This window comes from Mytilus californianus, unplaced genomic scaffold (assembly GCF_021869535.1).
Source record: "Mytilus californianus isolate M0D057914Y unplaced genomic scaffold, xbMytCali1.0.p SCAF_4, whole genome shotgun sequence".
In the NCBI taxonomy this organism is placed as follows: domain Eukaryota; kingdom Metazoa; phylum Mollusca; class Bivalvia; order Mytilida; family Mytilidae; genus Mytilus; species Mytilus californianus.
The window spans coordinates 30,555,418-30,581,110 of NW_026262690.1; the positions used below are offsets into that span (position 1 = coordinate 30,555,418).

At 33.6% G+C, this 25,693-nt stretch overlaps 1 protein-coding gene across 2 annotated transcripts in view; it reads right to left on the reverse strand.

The window, feature by feature from the left end:
* LOC127739449 (forkhead box protein N3-like) overlaps positions 1-21,308 on the reverse strand; it is a 60,488-nt gene extending 39,180 nt beyond the window's left edge. For both annotated transcript variants that reach the window (XM_052251233.1, XM_052251230.1), the window contains exon 1: positions 21,251-21,308. The gene's annotated coding sequence lies outside the window, so the exon portion shown is untranslated. The remainder of the gene's footprint in view (positions 1-21,250) is intronic.
* Positions 21,309-25,693: the final 4,385 nt, after the last annotated feature.

Consider the following 25,693-nt stretch of genomic DNA (forward strand, 5'->3'; position numbering starts at 1 on the left):
TGATTTTTTTTATGTTGTCCCATACATGAATATATATATGGTTTAGGGGTGGGGATCTCGACCGTTATCAAGTTTTCAAACAGGAGGGGGTGGGGTGACCCCAGTGACTTCCCCTATATTTCATTTGATTTGTTATATTGCCAAATACATGAGTATATATGGTTTAGGGGTGGGGATCTCATCTGTTTCCAAGTTATCAAACAGGAGGGGGTAGGGTGAACCTTAGGACTCTCCCTATATTTCATTTGATAAGTTCTGCTGTCCCATACATGAATATATATGGTTTAATTTAGAGGTCGGGATCTCGACTGTTTCCAAGTTCTCAAACAGGAGGGGTGGGGTGACTGCAGGGACTCCCCTATATTTCATTTGATTTGTTATATAGTCCCATACATGAGTATATATGGTTTCGGGGTGAGGATCTCAACCGTTTCCAAGTTCTCAAACAGGAGGGGTGGGGTGACCCCCAAGGACTCCCCCTTTATTTCATTTCATTTGTTATATTGTCACATACATGAATATGTATGGTTTATGGGATCATTATTTTTTTGTATGCTCCAATGAACAAATTATGTCTTTAAGAGAAAGATATATACCTACATATTACACACAAAATCCTTCCCAATTGAAACTTACTGGTCTATTATCACACTGTAACGTGCCACTGCTAACAAAAGTGCGCATGTTTCTAAGACATATTGAAAAAATATTTTCATAATACAAAGCATGTTACAATAACTTCATATCCACGTTGCAATTAAGAATTTTGCAAACAAATCAACCAACTATGGTTTATTTCAATTTTATTGTATGATATCACTTATTTATTTATTGTGTTTCTTGCTTGTAAATGTATAAGTATATATGTAATTGTTAATGTATAATTGTTATCCCCTTGTAGCACCATACGTGTGCTTGAGTTTAAATAAATTGTCTTGTCTTGTCTTGGGATCTTGACCGTTTCCAAATTCTCAAACAGGAGGGGTGGGGTGACCGCAGGGACTCCCTCTATATTTCATTTGATTTATTATATTGTCCCATACATGAATATATTTGGTTTAGGGGTGGGGATCTCGACCATTTCAAAGTTCCCAAACAGGAGGGTTGGGGTGACCCCAGGGACTCCCCTGTATTTCATTTGATTAGTTATATTGTCCCATACATGAATATATATGGTTTAGGGGTGGGGATCTCGACTGTTTCCAAGTTCTCAAACAGGAGGGGTGGGGTAACCCTAGGGACTTCCCCCTATATTTCATTTGATTAGTTATATAGTCCCATACATGAATATATATGGTTTAGGGGTGGGGATCTCATCCGTTTCAAAGTTATCAAACAGGAGGGGGTAGAGTGACCCAAAGGATTCCACCTATATATCATATGATTTGCTTACATTCAGGTATCATATAATCTAGTTGCACTATTTGCGAAAACAAAGTAAGAAACTTCCAGCTATGTTAACTGACCCTTCAAAATTGAGAAAAAAATTGCAGTAATATGTTTACACTTTAAAAGCATCTTACATGCATTATCAACATTTATCACTAATAAAGAAGATTTATACTGTCACCAGGAACATATATATTGTTAGATATACTGTTCCCAGCTGTCACATTGTATTGGATTTTGACATTAAAATTTGTCAAAAAGTAATTTTGAGTTTCTGTATCAAATATTTTTTGCTTTTTCTTTCTTTTACATATATCTTTTGGTTTCCATTTCTAGTGTTTATATTTATTTACCATGCATAGATGTATTTTGTCACCTGCCTGAAATTTTTTTTTGTAGTTGATCTCCAAAACCCGGAATTACCCTTATCCGCTTCCGGAATCGGACCAGATATTGTAATTGTCTACACGGCATCCATTGTTTTTCAATGTTGTTTTTGTCAGTCACATACGATTTTACTCGAATTTACACATTACTTGTAGGCGATTATCTGTATAAAGCTAGCGGTTGAACAAAATGAACATCGCTGTCATGAATAATAAAGATGAAAATACGTTTTGAGATCGTTTATTTAGAGACTTTGGTAAAAAGGTTTGCAAAGTTATTTTTAATTTTCTTTCAAGTGAAAGGTCCGTCGGGCGTAGCTAGTAACCAAGTCGAGAGTCCGATTGCAAAAGTGGAAGGTCGCGGACCTCGGACCACCGCTGATTTGAACCCCTGCCTCCAAATTGAAAAGATACGAAAATTTCGTCTTCTAATTTGAAATTGCCGCCAACAGCATGAACAGTGGAACTTATTAATAGACTACTGACGTAGTTGTAACACGTATTGACGACAAACAATATTCCTACGACTTTTGCCATTTGGGAAATCTAAACTACTTGTCTTTAAAGATTTTCGGCGATTAAATATTTCATACAATTGTTCTTTGACATCTTAGCCAAAAGCACAGGGGATAATAAACTACATAAGGATTCCTAATGTGCTCTACTTCCTATGTGCAACTTCAAAACTTTTGGGTGGTTCGACGATCATTTAAGGTTTTTTCTGGTCATATTTTTGTAATCCAGAATTAAAAGTATGAAAAAACTATTCAATTAGTTATAAATAACATTATATCCAGCTAGATAATAACAATGGCACGTATTTCAGCATTTATTGAGTAGAACACAAATCTAGGGTGCTCGCATAAGGCAGCTTAACTGCCTAAAAAACGGTGTTGTGTTTCACTCCAATGACAGGAGCACCACCTACATATAACAAATATCAAGTCAATATCTTCAAGCATGAGGTAAAAATATGTGGAAAATTGATTATTTGAGTGTATTTTTTTAGTTCAAGGACCATAACTCTGCACAAAATCATCAGACTGGAACAAAATTCAATCTTGATCTGTAACTTGTCATGATAAAACTATATACCAATCATCAAATCAATAACTTGATTAAGCATGACAAAAGAAAATTTTCGCTGAGCGCAGCTGGATACGACCGCAGATGTCCAACCCTGAAGAGTTGGGGCAAAAATGGACACAATATTCGCGCTTGATACAGGTCTGAATTTGGATTGTAATTAAATATTTGACACATAATAGGTTTCTGACACAGAATAACTGTAGTCAAAGAACTTAGAATTGGTTATATGATTTGAATTTATATTCGATTTTTTGCTTTTGTGCAATACACTATGCTGTTGCATATTGACTCCCCCCTTTATTTTGCAAAAAAAAATAATATTTGCAGAAATTTTCTTTTTAATTTCTGAAATGAGAAAAGATTGCCCCCCCCCCCCCCCCCCCCCCCTTTTTCCCAAAAAAGAAATTCTTTCCCTCAAGATATATATATATGGTCATAATCTCAATTCAAATTTCCAATGGAGTTTGCAACCATACTTACCAATTTAAATACATCATTAAAGTCTTAAAATAGAAAATGAAATACATGATCATGGCTAAAATTAATATTCCTTTAATAGTAACTTCTAATAAAATGCTTCGCTGGGGCGCAGCTTGATACGACCGCAGAGGTCGAACCCTGAACAGTTGGGGCAAGTATGGACACAAAATTCAAGCTTGATACAGCTCTGAATTTGGATTGTTATTAAATATTTGACACAGCATAGGTTTCTGACACAGAAAGAATGTGGTCTAAGAACTTGAATTTTTTTAATTTACCTATTATGGTCCAATGTCCAAAATCAAAATACATGGTTAGATTCAGCATATCAAAGAACACCATATATTCAATTTTTGTTAAAATCAAACAAAGTTTAATTTTGGACCCCAACTTGGACAAACTTGAAAACTGGGCCCATAATCAAAAATCTAAACACATGTTTAGATTCAGCATATCAAAGAACCCCAAGAATTCAATTTTTGCTAAAATCAAACTAAGTTTAATTTTGGACCCTTTGGACCTTAATGTAGACCAATTTAAAAAACGGGACTTAAAATTAAAAATCTAAATACACGGTTAGATTTGGAATATCAAAGAACCCCAATAATTCAATTTTTGATGAAATCAAACAAAGTTTAATTTTGGACCCTTTTGACCTCAATATGAACCAATTTGATAGCGGGGCCCACAAATAAAAATTCTAAATTCATGGTTAGATTCAGCATATCAAAGAACCCCATATATTCAATTTTTGTTGAAATCAAAAAAAGTTTAATTTTGGACCCCAACTTGGACCAACTTGAAAACTGGGCCCATAATCAAAAATCTAAATACATGTTTAGATTCAGCATATCAAAGAACCCCAAGAATTCAATTTTTGTTAAAATCAAACTAAGTTTAATTTTGGACCCTTTGGACCTCAATGAAGACCAATTTAAAAAACGGGACCCAAATTAAAAATCTAAAAACACGGTTAGATTTGGCATATCAAAGAACCCCAATAATTCAATTTTCGATGAAATCAAACAAAGTTTAATTTTGGACCCTTTTGACCTCAATATGAACCAATTTGATAGCGGGCCTACAAATAAAAAATCTAAATACATGGTTAGATTCAGCATATCAAAGAACATCATATATTCAATTTTTGTTGAAATCATACAAAGTTTAATTTTGGACCCCAATTTGGACCAACTTGAAAACTGGGCCCATAATCAAAAATCTAAATACATGTTTAGATTCAGCATATCAAAGAACCCCATATATTCAATTTTTGTTGAAATCAAACAAAGTTTAAATACTGGACCCTATCTTGGACCAACTTGAAAACTGGGCCCATAATCAAAAATCTAAACACATGTTTAGATTCAGCAAATCAAAGAACCCCAAGAATTCAATTTTTGTTAAAATCAAACTAAGTTTAATTTTGGACCCTTTGGACCTCAATGTAGACCAATTTAAAAAACAGGACCCAAAATTAAGAACCTAAATACACGGTTAGATTTGGAATATCAAAGAACCCCAATAATTCAATTTTAGATGAAATCAAACAAAGTTTAATTTTGGACCCTTTTGACCTCAATATGAACCAATTAGATAACGGGGTCCACAAATAAAAAATCTAAATACATGGTTAGATTCAGCATATCAAAGAACCCCATATATTCAATTTTTGTTGAAATCAAACAAAGTTTAATTTTGGACCCCAATTTGGACCAACTTGAAAACTGGGCCAAAAATCAAAAATCTAAATACATGTTTAGATTCAGCATATCAAAGAACCTCATATATTCAATTTTTGCTAAAATCAAACAAAGTTTAATTTTGGACCCTTTGGACATTAATGTAGACCAATTTGAAAACTGGACCCAAAATTAAAAATCTAAATACACTGTTAGATTCGGCATAACAAATAAATAAATGTGATTAACAAATAAATAAATGTGATCAAAGATTTTACAAATCTAATGCGCCATACTGTGCAATTAAAGATTACTTCTTGAAATTTTTCAATATTTGAAATTTGAAAAAAAAATAATATTTGAAGAATAATTCTTTTTAATTTCTGAAATCTGAAATGAGAAAAAATTGGCCCCCCACAATTTCTTTTTATCCCCCCCCCCCCCCTTTTTCCCCCAAAAAAATTCTTTCCCTCAAGATATGGTCATAATCTCAATTCAAATTTCCAATGGAGTTGGCAACCATAATTACCCATTTAAATTTACCATAGTGCTAACTTAATCTATTTTATAATAGAATTAATAAAAATATAGTGTCAAATCTTTCATATGGATTTTTTTTGTAAAAAAAAAAGATGAAAACATTTGCAGATATTTTTACTGGTCTTCCTTTATAAATATGCATTTCTTTAAACATAATTTAAAAGCAGAGTAAGGGAAGTAACCAAAACGTTGTATTTGGATTACCTCCCTTACACTGTTTTAGATTATCTTTATTGTTCATTAACCATTACTTTATACATAATTTAAAAGCAGTGTAAGGGAGATAATTTCAATGATGTATTTGATTTATCTCCCTTACACTGCTTTAAATTATGTTTTGTACTAAAGTATTTGTCCATTAACCAGGACAACCTTGTTTTTCCCCCTTTTTTGCCCCTAATTCCTAAACGGTTTGAGCCATAACCCCCCAAAGCAAATCCTAACCATCCCTTTGTGGTATGGAAACTTGTAGTATAATTTCAGAGAGATCCATACACCGTTCCACAGTTATTGTCTGGAAACTAGAAAATGCTCATTTTTGGCCCCTAATTCCTTAACTGTTGGTACCATAACCCCCAAAATCAATCCCAACCTTCCTTTTGTGGTATTTAACCTTATGGTCAAATTTCAAAAAGATCCATTCACTTAAACTAAAGTTAGAGTGCGAAAACCAATATGTATTCGGACGACGACGACGACGACGACGCCAACGTCATACCAATATACGACCACAAAATTTTTTTGCGGTCGTATAAAAATAAATTGACAGCTAATCACCTCAAGACAATACAACATTTCTTTATACATAATTTAAAAGAAGTGTAAGGGAGGTAAATCCAAACATACACAACATTGTACTTTAAATGTGTTTGGATTACCTCCCTTACACTGCTTTTAAATTGTCCATTAACCAGGAAACCCTTGTTTTTCCCCCTTTTTTGCCCCTAATTCCTAAACAGTTTGAGCCATAACCCCCCAAAGCCAATCCTAACTATCCCTTTGTGGTATGGAAACTTGTGGTATAATTTCAGAGAGATCCATACACCGTTCCACAAGTTATTGTCTGGAAACTAGAAAAATGCTTATTTGGGCCCCTTTTTGGCCCCTATTTTCTAAACTGTTAGGACTATAACCCCCAAAATCAATCCCAACCTTCCTTTTGTGGTTATAAACCTTGTGTATAAATTTCATAGATTTCTATTTACATTTACTAAGGTTATTGTCAGGAAACCAAATGTCTTCGGACGATGACAACGTGATACCAATATACGACCGCAATATTGTTTGCGTTGTATAAAAAAGTGCGGAAAACTATTATTTGAGTGAATTTTCTAAGTTCAAGGACCATAACTCTGAACAAAATTCGAACTGTAACTTGTAATGATAAAACAATACACCAAATATCAAATCAATATCTTCAAGCATGAAGAAAAAAAGTGTGGAAAACTCATTTGCCTGACTTACGGATGGACAGACGACAGACAGACAGACAGTGTGCAAACCTAAAATCCTCTTAGACTTTGTCGGTAGGGGACTAAAAAAGATGTGGTATGATTGCCAATGAGACAACTCTCTCTCTCTGTTCATTACTAAATATGTTTACTAAGTTTTAGCATATTTATATGGGTCTGTCCATTAAGCCATGACATAAATGGGACATCATAGTTATATTTTAGAATGTGACACAGGTTGAAAAAAAAATATGATTCAGAAAGAGGATATACCAAAGCATCCAGAATAAACTGCTTCGCTGAGTGCAGCTGGATACGCCCACAGAGGTCCAACCCTGAACAGTTGGGGCAAAAATGGACACAACATTCAAGCTTGATACAGGTCTGAATTTGGACTGTAATTAAATATTTGACATATTATAGGTTTCTGAATAAATGTAGTCAAAGAAGTTGAAATTGGTTATATGAATTGATTTTATATTCAATTAAAGATTTCTTGCTGTTGGGCAATACACTATACTTGTTGCGCAATACTTAGTTAATCTGTTGTCAGACTATAAACAAATAAAATTTATAAAATTCAAAAGGGAGCTTACATCAATAGATATCAACAATTCATCAAAGTTTAATGAGATCTGCTGAAAGCATTTTTGAGTTATTGTCCGAAAACTGGAAATCCCCCTTTTTTTTATGAATAAAACCCCGTAACTTGGAAACGTAAAATCTAAGATTTATAAAAATCAAAAGGGAGCTCATGTCAATAGATATAAACAATTAACCAAAATTTCTTGCAAGTTGGTGAAAGCATTCTTGAGTTATTGTCCAAAACTGGAAAATCCCCCTTTTTTAATGAATAAAACCCCACAACTCGGAAACGTAAAATCTAAAATATATAAAAAACTAAAGGGAGCTCACGTCAATAGATATGAACAATTCACCAAAGTTTAATGCAAATTAGTTAAAGCGGTTTTGAGTTAATGTCAGACATGTTGACGACAGACGGACAACGGTATACCACAATACGTCCCGTAAACGGGCGTATAAAAATACAACAGAAGATAGTTTGACCATTATAAAATTGATTCTGGACGCCTTTTTTACCAATAAACATTTGTAACATATGTGACATGTCAGATATCCATTTCAAAAAATATTAGTTATGAAATCTTCTTCACTTTGAAAGCAGTGTCAACAATGCTAAGAAATAAAAGTAGATGTCATTTAAATTGAAATAACAAGTGAAACTGCGAGCTACTGCTCACTGATGATATGCCCATCGCTACTGGATAATTTTAATAGTGTAAAAATATGTTAACAGGAAGTTGTTGAGTGATGAATCTGAAAATGCATCACACGGTATAGCTGACTTATATAAACACTGAAACCAAATTTCAGAAATCCTCATGATGTAGTTCCTGAGAAAGATGCGAGGAAAAATATTCATGGGACGGATGGACGGACGGACAGACAGAGGTAAAACAGTATACCCCCACTTTTTTAAAGCAGGGGTATAATAATTAACCAAATGAAGATGGTGCAATTATTTTTTATTACTTCTTTGTTATTGCATATGTGACCGATATTTTGGCAATTGATTTATTATTTGTAAAAAAAATCCTCCCAAAAGTATTGCCATAGTTTCAATTCAATATTAAATGCATATTTATTATAATCCAGTATTTAATATCACAGTGAGGCAATATTTATGATGTTCCACTTCCATTCTGCAGTATTATAAGATTCTGAAATTTGATAAACTAGACATCATTGAGATGGGAGCCATCTCTGTGGGCCCGCTGTGAACAAGGTGTGGTAAAAAATTTGGGGTTGTCAACTGAAACCAATTTTTGACCTTGACCTTTGACGTAGGAAGTTGTTCATAAATTATCACACCTCTAGATCTGGTGTTGGTTAATATACATGTCAAGTATAAACCATAACCGTTCTCAAGATAGAGAGCAGAGATTATCTTTACCATAGGACATGGGGTTGTCAACTGAAACCAAAGTTTTTGACCTTGACCTTTGACCTAGGAAGTTGTACATACATTATGACACACCCTCTGGTGTTGGTTAATATACATGTCAAGTATGAAGTATGAAATTATAACAGTTCTCTAGATATAGAGCAGACAAGATCTTTACCATAGGACATGGGGTTGTCAACTGAAACCAAAGTTTTTGACCTTGAACTTTGACCTAGGAAGTTGTACATACATTATGACACACCCTCTGGTGTTTGTTAATATACATGTCAAGTATAAACTTTGAAATCATAACGGTTCACAAGATATAGAGCGGACACGATCTTTACCATAGGACATGGGGTTGTCAACAGAAACCAAAGTTTTTGACCTTGACCTTTGACCTAGGAAGTTGTACAAACATTATGACACACCCTCTGGTATTGGTTAATATACATGTCAAGTATAAAGTATGAAATTATAATGCTTCTCTAGATATAGAGCGGACACAATTTGTTACGGACGAACGGACTGATTACTATAGGGCGACCCGCCATTCAGCGGGGCCCTTATTATACACAAACATTACAAATCAATGCAACTGAAACACAATGAACATGATATAAGTATGTGATAATCAGAGGAGCATTTTCCTGCTATGAACTAATGTACTTTCATTATTGTCAACAGTGTAAGAACCTAACTGAGAAACCTAATCTTGTAGCAAACGTTTTGAAACCTAATCTTGTAGCAAACGTTTTGATCAGTATAAGAGAGGCGGAAGATACCAAAAGGGAGAGTCAAACTCATAAGCCGAAAACAAAATGACAATGACATGGCAAATAAAAATCAAAAGGGAGCTCATGTCAATAGATATAAACAATTCACCACAATTTCTTGCAAGTTGGTGAAAGCATTCTTGACTTATTGTCCGAAAACTGGAAAATCCCCCTTTTTTTAATGAATAAAACCCCATAACTCGGAAACGTAAAATCTAAATTTTATAAAAAACGAAAGGGAGCTCACGTCAATAGATATAAACAATTCACCAAAGTTTTATGCAAATTGGTTTAAGCAATTTTGAGTTAATGTCCGACATGTTGACGACGGACAGACGGACGGACAGACGGACGGACGGACAGACGGACAACGGTATACCATAATACGTCCCGTAAACGGGCGTATAAAAACGAATAAAGTTCAAAAAACAAAACAGCAGTCTACAAAACACAAGATAGAAAACTAAAGACTGAGCAACATGAATCCAACCAAAATCCGGGGGTGATCTCAGGTGCTTCGATAGGGTAAGCAGATACTGCTCTACACGTGGTATCTGTTGTGTTGCTCATGAAAGTACAAACCCAGTGATAAGTCTAATTGGTAGGTGAGTCAGTGACATTCACGAAATAAAATGCTTCGCTGAGCGCAGCCTGATAGGACCGCAGAGGTCGAATCCTGAACAGTTGGTACAAATTTGGACACAATATTCAAGCTTGATACTGTCTGAATTTGGATTGTGATCAAATTTTTGACCTAATATAGATTTCGGACACAAAATAAATGTGGTCAAAGATCTTACAAATCTATTGCTCAATACTTTGCAATTGAATATTTCTTCTTGAAACTTTTCAAAAATTCAAAATTTGAAAAATTTTGAAAAAAAAATAAGAATCCTCTACAAAAATTGGAAAATTAAATCCCCCCCCCAACTTTTTGAAACCCCCCTTGAAGCAACCCCAAAACTCAATCCCAGCCTTTCCTTTGTAGTATGGAACCTTGTAGTACAATTTCAGAGAGATCTATACACTTAAACACAAGTTATTGTCTGGAAACTAGAAAAATGCTTGTTTTTGGCCCTTTTTTGGCCCCTAATTCCTACATATTTGGGCAATTAAACCCATACTCAATCCTAGCCTTCCCTTTGTGATATGGAACCTTGTGGTACAATGTCAGAGAGATCTGTACACTTACACACAAGTTATTGTCTGGAAACTAGAAACTGCTTGTTTTGGCCCCTTTTTGGCCCTTAATTCCTAAACTGTTGGCCCCATAACCCCTAAAATAAATCCCAACCTTCTACTTGTGGTATTAAACATTGTCGTACAATTTCAGAGCAATCGAAATACTTATACACAAGTTATTATCCTGAAACTAGAAAAATGCTTGTTTTGGGCCCCTAATTCCTAAACAGTTGGGACCATCATCCCCAAAATCAATCCTTCCTTTTGTGGTATTGAACCTTCTTACAAAATTTCATAGAGATCCATTCACTTAAACTAAAGTTATTGTCCGGAAACCAATGTGTCTTCGGACGACGACGCAGACGACATCATACCATTATACAATCCCAAAAATTTTTTTGCGGTCGTATAAAAAGGGGGCAGGATTGTGGTAACGACAATCGGAACATAACCGTTGTCATCTGTGAAACAGATATTCCATAACGGTCAACCAACTCATGAGGGTGACCTTAAAATTTTCCAAGGGATGATTTCAACTTCACCTTTTGGAACTCTTGCTTTCATAGCTTCCTTGTAAACAGCAACCCTCTATCAAGCAAATCATGATAAGAAATGCAAGCTCTGGAATATCGTATCAACTAGGAGATATGGTCTTCAAATGCAGGCGCTGCTGGAATGTTGCTACATAGAAATGGAAAGTTCACAATTTGGAAGCTGAATCATCTTTTTTGTCATAAAGTTTAGTTCTCACCAATGTCAATTTCTAAATTTGTCTGTCCCGGTTGTCGTTTGTTGCTGTTTATCAAATTCTTTTTGTTTTTAGTTTTGTACATAAATCAGGCTGTTGGTTTTTTCATTTTATTTTTTCAAAACTTATCATTTTGGGACCCTTTTCAGCTTGCTATGCAGTATGGGCTTTTGCTCCGTGTTGAAGCCGTAGGGTGAACTATAATTTCTCTAACTTCAACATCATTTGGTCTCTGGTGGAGAGTTGTCATATTGGCAATCATACCACATCTTATTTTTATAAAGCAACAAACAAAACAATTTTATTTTATCAATAACATGTGTGATTATTGACACCATCACATATGTGCATTGCTTCTAGTTACATGAATAAAGTTGAAAATAAAATCAAGATTCAATAAAGTTTTTTTATTTTAATTTATGAACAAAAGAAATAAATATTTATAGTTGTAAGTACCATCCGGATATGATAAACTTCATATGTTCATACATGATTGTTGACAGCACCAGACCGTAGTGCATGTTTACATAATAAACTGTTATCACAGAGATATGTCTCTGTTTTTTGTAGTTTTGATAATGCAAATGTTGAAATTAAAATAGCAATACTTTAACATGTAAGTTATGCAAATATTCAAAGTCAATGAACCATGACTGAAGGTACATGGCTAAATAATCTCCATGGAAATGAGATGTGCCAATGCCAATACAACTGCATACCAAATACCATTGACTTATTATAAGTCAAGCCCTTTAAACAAACCTAAACACAAACATTAACTTGTAAACTATGTAAATGTTTCAAAGTCAATAAACCATGATGAGGGGGTGGGGCTATATAATCTCCATGGAAACGATACTTGCAAATGCCAATTGACTTAACATTAGCAGTTCATCTTAAACTGATCTAATCACAAACTAATACATGCCGTAAACTAAGCAAAAGTTTCAAAGTCAATAGATCATAACTGAGGGGGCGGGGCCACATATTCTCCATGGAAGTGAGATGTGCTAATGCTTATACAACTGAACACCAATTAACATTGACCTACCACTAATGGTTCCCCTAAACACAAACTAATTTTCAAAGTCAATAGACCATGACTGAGGGGGAGGGGCCATATAATCTCCATGGTAATGAGATGTGCCGATGCTAATACAACTACATACCAAATATCATTGACCTACCACTAGTGGTTCACTATAAACTAGACCTAATCACAAACTTATACATTGTTGACGCCGCTGCCGCTGGAAACAGCATACCTAAGTCTCGCTTTTTTACTCAGTCAAGGCGAGACAAAAATAGTTCCATCATCACATATGTTACTATTAAGTGATAAAAATTTATTTACATGTTTTTCCGTACTGATCGAAATTCCAAGTTACAGACCAGGGGTGTGGAAATGCTATGCCCGAGTCCTACATTTGAACACCCAGACAAGTAATTTGTTTTGTCTGGGTTGCCCCTGGACAAGTAAAAAAATTTACGTTTACTTGACAAAGTGCAATTCAAACAAAAATGTATAGAATTATTTTCAAAACTTATATAGATGTTTAATTTTATGTTAAAGAAACCAATGATCAGAGAGTAAAAATCATATATTTAAGTCAAAGACGATGAATATTAAATAACACCGGAAATAGATCAAAATTAAAAAAACGAAGTATGCAAACCCGGGTCACATAAACATTGCGTTGTCTTTGTCCATTGGCCCGGGATCGTCGATTAGGTTATATCCATCATTTAACGGAAGTGTCATTTCTTTAGTTTTGTATCAAGTTTCAGATGGATAAATACTTAATAAAAACACCGGGAAATCAAGACAAAAAGAGTGACGAGTCGTGTAGAAAGTATGAAAAAAAACGGAAGTGAGCATTTCAGACATCGTGGATATCAGATTCCCCCTTGCTATCTAGGGAAGATAATTCGGAAAATAAATTGAAATTTTGTATAATTTGTAGACAGCATCCGATCCTTGCCAATCAAAAGTCAACCTTATTTGTTGGCAAAGTGGTAGATAGAAGGGACACTTTAATTGCCCATCAACTATCAAGAAAAAAACCAAGCAGTTGAGAGAAACAAATAAAATTCAATAGTTAATCTATAATTAGTTTTCATTTCTTCACTCACTGTCCTCAAAATTTAGTACATGTATATGTACAAACTGGCTAGAATTTTTAACTAAATATTGCTGCAAAATTGTCCTCTAGATGTCATTTCATTTGGTTGGTTTGCTGTTGGGTTTCTGTCCCATTGATGTTAACCCATTACCTCCTTTTATTTGTACACATAAACAAAATTCGTAAGGGTTCCGCGGAACCCAGTGTCTCGCCTACTTTTTCTGTTAATCGCAGGCTCTACAAAAATGAGGAAGTAAATCAATAAAAATATTCCACTTGATACTATCTTTTGATTGTAAGAAGCTTCAGTCCAAGTTTGGTAAAAATCCAGGATAGTTTATGAATCTAATAAATGTTTAAAAACTTTAACTGCAGACTGAATGTAATTTTATCTGGAAGAAAACAAAATATCCTTCTAGATACTAGCATTTGATCATAAACAAGCTTTTGTCCAAGTTTGATACAAATCCAAAATAGTATAAGAAAGTTATTAAAATTTTAAAAACTTTAACCACAGAGTGAATGTGTTGTTTCCTGGCAGAAAATCCAAGTCCATTTAAAAGTAAAATACGGAAAAAATAGATTTATTTTTTTACAAAATTTCCTTCTAGATACTAGCTTTTGATCATAAACAAGCTTCTGTCCAAGTTTGGTACAAATCCAAAATAGTATAAGAAAGTTATTTAAATTTTAAAAACTTTAACCACAGAGTGAATGTGTTGTTTCCTGGCAGAAAATCTAAGTCCATTTAAAAGTAAAATAAGGAAAAAATGGATTTATTTTTTTACAAAATTTACTTCTGAATAATATCTTATGATCATAAACAAGCTTCTGTCCAAGTTTGGTACAAACCCAGGATAGTTTAAGAAAGTTATTAAAATTTTAAAAACTTTAACCACAGAGTGAATGTAATATTTCCCGGCAGAAAAACTAAGTCCATTTATAAGTAAAATATGGAAAAAATGGAATTTTATTTTTACAATATTTACTTCTGGATACTATCTTATGATCATAAACAAGCTTCTGTCCAAGTTTGGTAGAAATCCAGGATAGTTTAAGAAAGTTATTAAAATTTCAAAAACTTTAACCACAGAGTGAATATTTGTGGACGCCGCCGACGACGACGGAATGTAGGATCGCTATGTCTCGCTTTTTCGACTAAAGTCGAAGGCTCGACAAAAATTACTTTCATTTATATTGTGATGCAAAACAGTGCTAAGAATCATACAAGATAAACAGTAAAATACTTCAATATTTATTGGGACTTTCAGGGCAAGTAACCTTTTTTCCGGACAAGTAAAATTTACAGTTTTACTTGCCCAGGGACAAGTGCTCACAACAAATATTTCCACACCCCTACAGACGAGAAATCAACACCGAGTTAAAAAACATTCTAGAAAGAATTTTCTGCACGTATCCCGAAATTGACAGTAACATATACAATCTAAAACAATTGTGATGTTTGACTTTCAATATTATGGTCAAGAATCACAAACGAAAAAAAAACAACATCTAACAGTCAAATGACAAACGTACACATCCCCTAATGAGGTCCTCGTGGTCTTAGCGTACATTAGTATTTGGTAAAAAACGTATATTCTTTGTTTTCAAGAACTACATATTCTTACAGGATATATAAACAGGAATAAGACAATTCCTTCTCGATTTTGTACATACGTTCTTGATAAATTGTTCATACGCTATAATGCTGTGAAGTGTTGACGGACAAAGTACAATCGGCAAACCTCAGCAGATTCCGCTACCCTACGTTGTAATATTCGTATAGAACGAGGCAACGATGATAACTTCCGATATAAGCAATTGTCCTAAATAATGACCCATATAAACAGTGGATAAAAATGAAAGTAATGGGCACGTTCGTTGTCCTTGATGTTGACGGACATTCGAAAGAAGCGTTTTTTTCTTCTTCTTTTTTTCCATCATACAAGAAATAACAGCGGCAATATAATCTAAATACAAATAGGTCAACTATAAACGTCTGTGTTTTCATACACATTAACTTTCAACTGACAGCTGTTATATGTGTTACGAATAATTTTCTGTAAATTTGATGGAATGTAATCACATATGAACAGCATATACAAATGTTAAAAATCACCAATTTTCACAAATTAAATTCACAAAACAAGTAGTTTAAGACAAAAAACACACTATTAAGAACTGAAATGAATAAAAACCATTCACCCAATATATTTTTTAACATATTAATTTTTCATCTTATACTTGGTGATGTATTAATTGTCCCATTTTAAAGGGTAATAAAATGCTTCGCTGGGGCGCAGCTTGATACGACCGCAGAGGTCGAACCCTGAACAGTTGGGGCAAGTATGGACACAACATTCAAGCTTGATACAGCTCTGAATTTGGATTGTTATTAAATATTTGACACAGCATAGGTTTCTGACACAGAAAGAATGTGGTCTAAGAACTTGAATTTTTTTAATTTACCTATTATGGTCCAATGTCCAAAATCAAAATACATGGTTAGATTCAGCATATCAAAGAACCCCATATATTCAATTTTTGTTAAAATCAAACAAAGTTTAATTTTGGACCCCAACTTGGACAAACTTGAAAACTGGGCCCATAATAAAAAATCTAAACACATGTTTAGATTCAGCATATCAAAGAACCCCAATAATTCAATTTTTGCTAAAATCAAACTAAGTTTAATTTTGGACCCTTTGGACCTTAATGTAGACCAATTTAAAAAACGGGACTTAAAATTAAAAATCTAAATACACAGTTAGATTTGGAATATCAAAGAACCCCAATAATTCAATTTTTGATGAAATCAAACAAAATTTAATTTTGGACCCTTTTGACCTCAATATGAACCAATTTGATAGCGGGGCCCACAAATAAAAAATCTAAATTCATGGTTAGATTCAGCATATCAAAGAACCCCATATATTCAATTTTTGTTGAAATCAAAAAAAGTTTAATTTTGGACCCCAACTTGGACCAACTTGAAAACTGGGCCCATAATCAAAAATCTAAACACATGTTTAGATTCAGCATATCAAAGAACCCCAAGAATTCAATTTTTGTTAAAATCAAACTAAGTTTAATTTTGGACCCTTTGGACCTCAATGAAGACCAATTGAAAAAACGGGACCCAAATTAAAAATCTAAAAACACGGTTAGATTTGGCATATCAAAGAACCCCAATAATTCAATTTTTGATGAAATCAAACAAAGTTTAATTTTGGACCCTTTTGACCTCAATATGAACCAATTTGATAGCGGGGCCTACAAATAAAAAATCTAAATACATGGTTAGATTCAGCATATCAAAGAACCTCATATATTCAATTTTTGTTGAAATCAAACAAAGTTTAAATACTGGACCCTATCTTGGACCAACTTGAAAACTGGGCCCATAATCAAAAATCTAAACACATGTTTAGATTCAGCAAATCAAAGAGCCCCAAGAATTCAATTTTTGTTAAAATCAAACTAAGTTTAATTTTGGACCCTTTGGACCTCAATGTAGACCAATTTAAAAAAAATGGACCCAAAATTAAAAACCTAAATACACGGTTAGATTTGGAATATCAAAGAACCCCAATAATTCAATTTTAGATGAAATCAAACAAAGTTTTATTTTGGACCCTTTTGACCTCAATATGAACCAATTAGATAACGGGGTCCACAAATAAAAACTCTAAATACATGGTTAGATTCAGCATATCAAAGAACCCCATATATTCAATTTTTGTTGAAATCAAACAAAGTTTAATTTTGGACCCCAATTTGGACCAACTTGAAAACTGGGCCAAAAATCAAAAATCTAAATACATGTTTAGATTCAGCATATCAAAGAACCTCATATATTCAATATTTGCTAAAATCAAACAAAGTTTAATTTTGGACCCTTTGGACATTAATGTAGACCAATTTGAAAACTGGACCCAAAATTAAAAATCTAAATACACTGTTAGATTCGGCATAACAAATAAATAAATGTGATCAAAGATTTTACAAATCTAATGCGCCATACTGTGCAATTAAAGATTACTTCTTGAAATTTTTCAATATTTGAAATTTGAAAAAAAAAAAAATATTTGAAGAATAATTCTTTTTAATTTCTGAAATCTGAAATGAGAAAAAAATGGCCCCCCACAATTTCTTTTTATCCCCCCCCCCCTTTTTTCCCCCCAAAAAATTCTTTCCCTCAAGATATGGTCATAATCTCAATTCAAATTTCCAATGGAGTTGGCAACCATAATTACCCATTTAAATTTACCATAGTGCTAACTTAATCTATTTTATAATAGAATTAATAAAAATATAGTGTCAAATCTTTCATATGGATTTTTTTTGTAAAAAAAAAGATGAAAACATTTGCAGATATTTTTACTGGTCTTCCTTTATAAATATGCATTTCTTTAAACATAATTTAAAAGCAGTCTAAGGGAAGTAACCAAAACGTTGTATTTGGATTACCTCCCTTACACTGTTTTAGATTATCTTTATTGTTCATTAACCATTACTTTATACATAATTTAAAAGCAGTGTAAGGGAGATAATTTCAATGATGTATTTGATTTATCTCCCTTACACTGCTTTAAATTATGTTTTGTACTAAAGTATTTGTCCATTAACCAGGACAACCTTGTTTTTCCCCCTTTTTTGCCCCTAATTCCTAAACGGTTTGAGCCATAACCCCCCAAAGCAAATCCTAACCATCCCTTTGTGGTATGGAAACTTGTAGTATAATTTCAGAGAGATCCATACACCGTTCCACAGTTATTGTCTGGAAACTAGAAAATGCTCATTTTTGGCCCCTTTTTGGCCCCTAATTCCTTAACTGTTGGTACCATAACCCCCAAAATCAATCCCAACCTTCCTTTTGTGGTATTTAACCTTATGGTCAAATTTCAAAAAGATCCATTCACTTAAACTAAAGTTAGAGTGCGAAAACCAATATGTATTCGGACGACGACGCCGGACGACGACGCCAACGTCATACCAATATACGACCACAAAATTTTTTTGCGGTCGTATAAAAATGAGACCTTTTTGAAATATAATCTTTATTTAATATTAAAAAAAAGTTGACAACTAACCAAAATATAATTATTCATACTTTATTATATCAGCAACATGTTTGCCCATTTTGTTGCATTTAATTGCTCCTTACAAAAAAATATAATTTGTTTTCCCTGCTATACCACTAAAGCACTGTGTGAATGGACTGACCCATATGTACATCACTAATTACAAATGTAAATTATAGTAATTATTCAGATTAGAACACAGATTTGTTTATATAACAATAATCAGCCTTTTCATTTCTATAAGTGTTCTTGACGTGTACCCTTAGGGTGCTTATTTAGCAATATGATTGTATAACAATTAAAATTTACAGTTCACTTAAACAAAGCAATAAAATGCATTTTTTCAAAGTTTGCATTATTGAAACAAAGCTTGAAAATTAACAAGGTATTCTAAAATGTGAAAATCTTGTATTCTGCTTACATAGAATAAGTGCATGTAGAAAAGAAAGAAATTGGGTTTTCAATCTTCTAGAAATGACTCACAATAGTTTTCTGTATAAAATGTATATAGTTCTGGGAACCTTGGTAATACTTTATTTAATTTACTAACTGGCATGGATAGCCCTGAGATGAGATGTGGTCGAGAAGCATCCTTGATTTTGAAAGACCTTTGATAATCTGTTTATCGCTATTTTGCCAATGACGTTGTTGATGTTTACAATGTTTGACAACGGCACATCTGCCCCGAGTTTCTAGCAGTAATTTTCTATCTCAAGCCAGTAGCATGATGCAGAAAATTATCACAAAAAAAAGATCAAAGGAAAAATATACAAAATAGACATAAACATATATATATATATATGTCCATATGCTGCTTGAAACTAAGATTTATGAACAATTTTTCTTCACATACACACCTATCATGCCTATGGAAGGTAATTTTGAATTTTATGGTTTATGGAATTTTAATGTGTAAAGTTTGGGTCAGTCCATCGAGAGAAAAAAAATAATCTTATAAGACAATTAAATGCTCCGTGGGGCTCAACTTGAGACATCCCCAGAGGTTGAACCGTGAACAGTTGGGGCAAGTATGGACACTTCATTCAAGCTTGATACAGCTCTGAATTTGGATTGTGATTTAATATTTGACACAGCATAGGTTTCTGACACACAATGAATGTGGTCTTAAAACTCAAAAAATTTTAATTTGGACATTTAACTATTATGGTCCAATATCCCAAATCTAAATACAAGGTTAGATATCAATATTTAATTTTGGACACTTTGGACCTCAATGCTGGACAATTTAATGATGGGCCCAATATCCAAAATCAAAATACAGTTAGATTAGTCATATCAAAGAACCCCATGTAATCAATTTTGATGAAATCAAACAAAGTTTAATTTGGACCAATTTGAAAACTGAGCCCAAAATCAAAAATTTGAATACATGTTTAGCTTCAACATAATATCAAAGAACCCCAAGAATTTACTTTTTTGTTAAAATCAAACTAATTTAATTTTGACCTTTTGGACCTTAATGTGGACTTATTTGATAACTGGGGCCAAAATCCAAAATCACAGGAAGATTGGGCATATCAATGAACCCAGAAATTTGAGTTTTGATGAAATCAAACAAAGTTTAATTTGGACCCTTTGGACCTTAATGTGGACCAACTTAAAGACAGGGCTCAAAATCCAAAATCTAAATACACAGGTAGATTCAGCATATTGAAGAACCCCAAGAATTCAAGACTTTGAATTAAACCACATTGAATTAATCAAGAAATAAGCAATTTATACATTTAGTAGTAGAAAAGTACATGTGCATATTGATGTAAATACAAATGTATTGTTCACTGATGGTGTATGGGTTAACATGTTTTCCAACCATCCCATTTTGTTTAAGTACAGAAACATCCAGTGAAGGACTTTTCCCCACTGACTGCAACTCAAAAGTAACTAAATAATTAAATATAATTTCTGTAAAATCCAAAATATACAATAGGTTTAAAAGTTTTCTTCTACAAAATTTGGTCCAGTGCCAAGGTTTTTTCATCACTAAAATGACTCATACTTGTGCGTATTACATTGACCCAGAACCACTCGTTACCAGTCTATTCAATTTTTGGGACAATTTTCTAATCAACAATAATATAAAACCATAAACCATATGTAGCTCAAGATGCGAGTATTCCAGATTCATTTACTCGTCAATAAAATCGAAAAATTTCGCGGGAAGACTATGTAAACATCACACCGTGGTCTCACTCTTACATCCAATATTTCCTTTTTTGAAGTGAAAGAAAGTGCCAGGTGACCATTATTTTTTTACAAATACCTGGCAAATGAAAGCTGTCAGTAATAAATAATGTCATAATATTTCTAAATATGAGAAAAAGTAAAAAAAATACCTTCGCGTGGTCTTTAAACATGGACATTTGGTCAGCGGAAGTAACATTCCACGTGATAACGCCAACTGGAGCACGTGGTGGTTACAGTATAATTAGACAGACAGTCTAGGATCCTGGCTCAACCGACCGTTCGAGGGGCTATATAGCCAGTCAAGGTCCTTAAAAACTTCCATCATCATCCTGGCTCACTGCTCCTATCGACGAAGTATTAGATTGGGTCAGGATGCCAGGCTAAGTAAAAACAACTTCCGAAATAATTCCAGTAACATCAGGTGTTCCTCAGGGCACCGTACTAGGACCAATACTCTTTCTTATATATATCACTAATGATATCCATAAACAGTTGAATATATGCCTCAACATTTCTATATGTTAAATATATATACATATCTGGGGTTTTGCCGGCTTTTTCTTTTGTGTTTATTTTTTCTCTACTCTATATTTTGTCATTATATATCATTAAGAATTAATAATAATCAATGTAATAAATTATTTGTAATTATACTGCTCTCTTAAGGCGTCCTTGATTGACAATAAAAATATTGTATTGTATTGTATTGTATTGTATATCAACGACCTACCGGACTATCTAAAACACAGCGAAATACGACTCTTTGCGGACGACAGCATTATCTATCGGCCTATAACCTGCCAAAATGATTGCACTAAGCTTCAAGAAGACATCGAAGCAGCTATAAAATGGGAGAAAGACTGGCTCATGTCATTCCACCCGGACAAATGTAACATCCTGAGACTCTCAACAAAGAAAAAACAAATACATTTCTATTACAACATGCATGTTCATATCCTAGAACAAGTTAATTCTGCAAAATATCTAGGCATTACACTTTCTTCAGACCTCAAATGCGAAACGCATTCAACAATCAGCAGCAAAAGCAAATCAATCATTATCATTCATCAGACGAAATCTGAAAATAAATTCAAAATTAGTAAAGGAAAGAGCCTACCCAAGGATTTGTATATTTCACTATACAACAAACATACAGACAACTTCAATGTAACAAAGACAGCTTTAAATTTTCATTCTTCAGCCAAACAATCAAAGATTGGAATAAATTACCACCAGATATCTCAAACCAAAGCTCTACAGACAACTTTAAGGATGCACTCACTCATGAGGTGCTCCTTAAAACATTCTCTCACCTTAACTAAATGTGTTTATTGTTTTTATCAGAGACATATAATATTGTATTATATGTCTCTGTATTTATCTTATAGAAAGAAAAAATATATATATAAAAAATGTAAAAATTAAAACTTAAAAAAATTGTAAATTTCATAAATAAATAAAAGAAAAGAAAACATTGAAATTAACTCAAAACGACCTCATACAGGCATGCGCCGGAAAGTAATCCTCAAAAAGTTGATGGTATATTCCGTAACTAAAGAAAAAGAAGAAGTAGACAGAGTATATGTCTCTGGTTGTAGGCTATATAAAGCAATCCATGGAATTGCGAAAATAAGGTTCACGTACATTGGTCAATTACCTATATACTTATATATATATTATTAATATAAACTTGACTTGTTTAGGACTTTTTTCATGTATTGTATGTTGATCTATGTTTCTTGTGTATATTATGTTTGCATTCTAAAGTATATATATATATTGTATACTATTATATGTCTCTAGTTTAACTATTTCGGTACTCCCGTCCGAACTGGTAAAGAAAACATACAGTGAAAACTTTAACCTGTATAATGGTGTTTGTAGTAAAACAAAAGTGTTATAATAGGTAGATTTGGTTTTACAGTTGAATGTCGTGATTCCAATTATAAATACAAAGCAGTGGACCTTTTATTAAAGGTATGGAAAATCCTCCCTGTCAATTAATAAGACTGCAAAAACGTAACTTTTATGATCCGTGCTGAATATCTAGTCAATCTATTTTTGTTTTTCCATATACAAATATTCTGGAATTTATACATGTTTATGTCAACTAATTAAAAGTTCACCGTGCGGCAGAAAAGTACAAGTATGCATAAACAGGAAAGGGGTGTGGGGTGTGTGTGTGTGTGTGTGTGTGTTGGGGGGGCATTTGTTTGGTGTTTCGGGATGTACGGCGTTGCGTACTCTATATATACCAGACCCCATCCAACAGTGAAACCTATATGCTTAAAAGGGGCGTCCGTTTGGCTGTTCGAGATGTATTAAAATACGCGGCCACGTCTAGACGGAATGGGGACGTTAAAACTGATGTAGGGAGCGTGCAATGCCCTCTATACGTCACAGAAATCTTGAAACAACTCAGAGGCCATAGGATGCCTGTTGCAAGAATGTCTGCCCCTGTCTCATATGCTTTATTTTCCCAGTTGCTGTCGAAATTCTGCTCTCATCCTTGTTGAATCACATTTTTCCCTGAAAATGCATGCAATATTTGTCACTTGGTGTTAGGCAAACAACAATCAATCAATTAAACCTGTACAAAATTGGACTTTTTGGATTTGTAAAATCTGAAAACTCGTTTGCGACGCCGGTTTGCCACCATATTCACGGCATATCCGCTTTTAGGTCTTTGAAACGCGCTGAGGCTTTGACTCCCAAGCCTCAAATAGTTTGACTCACTAGAAAGGGTCAAGCTAGGTCACTGCTTCGCAAGGATAGAATTGAAGATGAATTCCGTTTCCTCATTAAATGTAATGCTTTAGAAAGAAAATACTCTTTTTGTAATCTATGAGCAATCTAATTAAAATATAGAACTCTGATTTCGTTATCATGATTCCATATGAGTATAACGAAATCAGAGTTCTATATTTTAATTAGATTGAATCTATGAGATATAGTTCCATCTTTTGTTAATATGTCGATCTGAACAAAGAAAAATTTTGTTTCATTTTGAAAAGTAAAGATAATGATATTTGTTCTGTATGTGTAGCTGGAATAAATGATATGTATGATACTAACAGTTATTTAAAGCAAACACAATGTTGTTAAGAAGTGTTGTATTGTTAAAGCTTATTGTACTATTTTGTTAATGTATTTTGAATAACACATCCATACAATGTAGAAATAAAATGTTTGTCTTTTATCATTGAGAAAATATGTCTCTGAGTATTTTTATATTTGTATTTGTATCTTGAAAATGTCAGCTGGTATCATTCCTGTATTGGAATTAACATCAATAGAATTATTTAATTTGATTTGATTTACTCCAAATCTTGGCGGATGATAAAGAAATTAATCGAAATGAAGGACTTAATTAGCATAACCAGAAACTATAAATACCTCTAGCATCATTTTAGTTCATGTCGAGAAAACCCTACTACTTATCTGAAACAAAGGATCCCGTTAATGAAATTATACGTCAGCTGAACCTATATATTAGTTATTTGTTATATTTGTTATAGTAGTCTCACAACCCGTTAATGTTATTTTACGCGTACACTTTGGTATTGAACTTGGTTTTCAATTTGACAAAATGCTTTCCATTAAGAATATGTAAATGAAAAACCTCATTATATGTATCCTTACATAAAAAAGTAAAATCACAAAAATACTGAACTCCGAGGAAAATTCAAAAAGGAAAATATGAATGACTTTGTACTATGAGACTCAACTGGGATACACTGTGACACAAATCTATACCATGTGGACTGGAAATGAGATTGCTCATGTCAACACTGTGTTGGGGTCAACCTTTAAGCAACATATTTGAAATTTCTAGAAAAAGTCAAACATCAAGCATTGTTGGGGAGGGCAGATGCGGATCCAGGATTTTGAAAAGGGGGGAGGGGTGCGCGGGCCCCCAAACTAGACAAATTTTGGAGTGGATTCGGTAAAAAGTCTGGATCAACCATTAATGTAGCTCAATAAGGGAAAACGGGCACCCTGCCCCCCTAAATCCGTTTGGTGGTGGTGGGGGGGGGGGGGGACTGCTCATTTCCCCAATCCCGCTTGTTTGCAATATTTCCCTACTTCCCACTTTTTCTACCTTTTCCCAGATCCCATTTGTTTTTACCACCTAATCCCACATTCCCACTTTTTTGTTGCCGCCATATCCCACATTCCTCAGTCTTTTTTACGATACTAGAGTACGTCTTTCTAACAACAAGGGACATAAATCAATCTAACCAATACGTTTCATCAGACTTGTTTTAACCTGCACTGGTAAATATGATTTTAAAGTTCACCACTTGAATGACGCCACAACACTTGAAATGTTTAGTTTCTGTAAAAATATCAGCTACTCGACAAAATATGAATATCAAGATAAGAAAATGTGATATGATTGCAAATGCAACTAGGGGTTACCGTACGGTCTTCAACAACTGAGTTAAACCCATACCCATACCGTATAGTAAGCTATAAAAGGCCCAGTGAAGTAATATGTACCGCGCATCAAATCTTATTTGGGAATATCATTAGTATTGACAACAAGTAATAGCTTCTCGAAAAAAGCTAGCCGTCTCTTAGCTGATAAA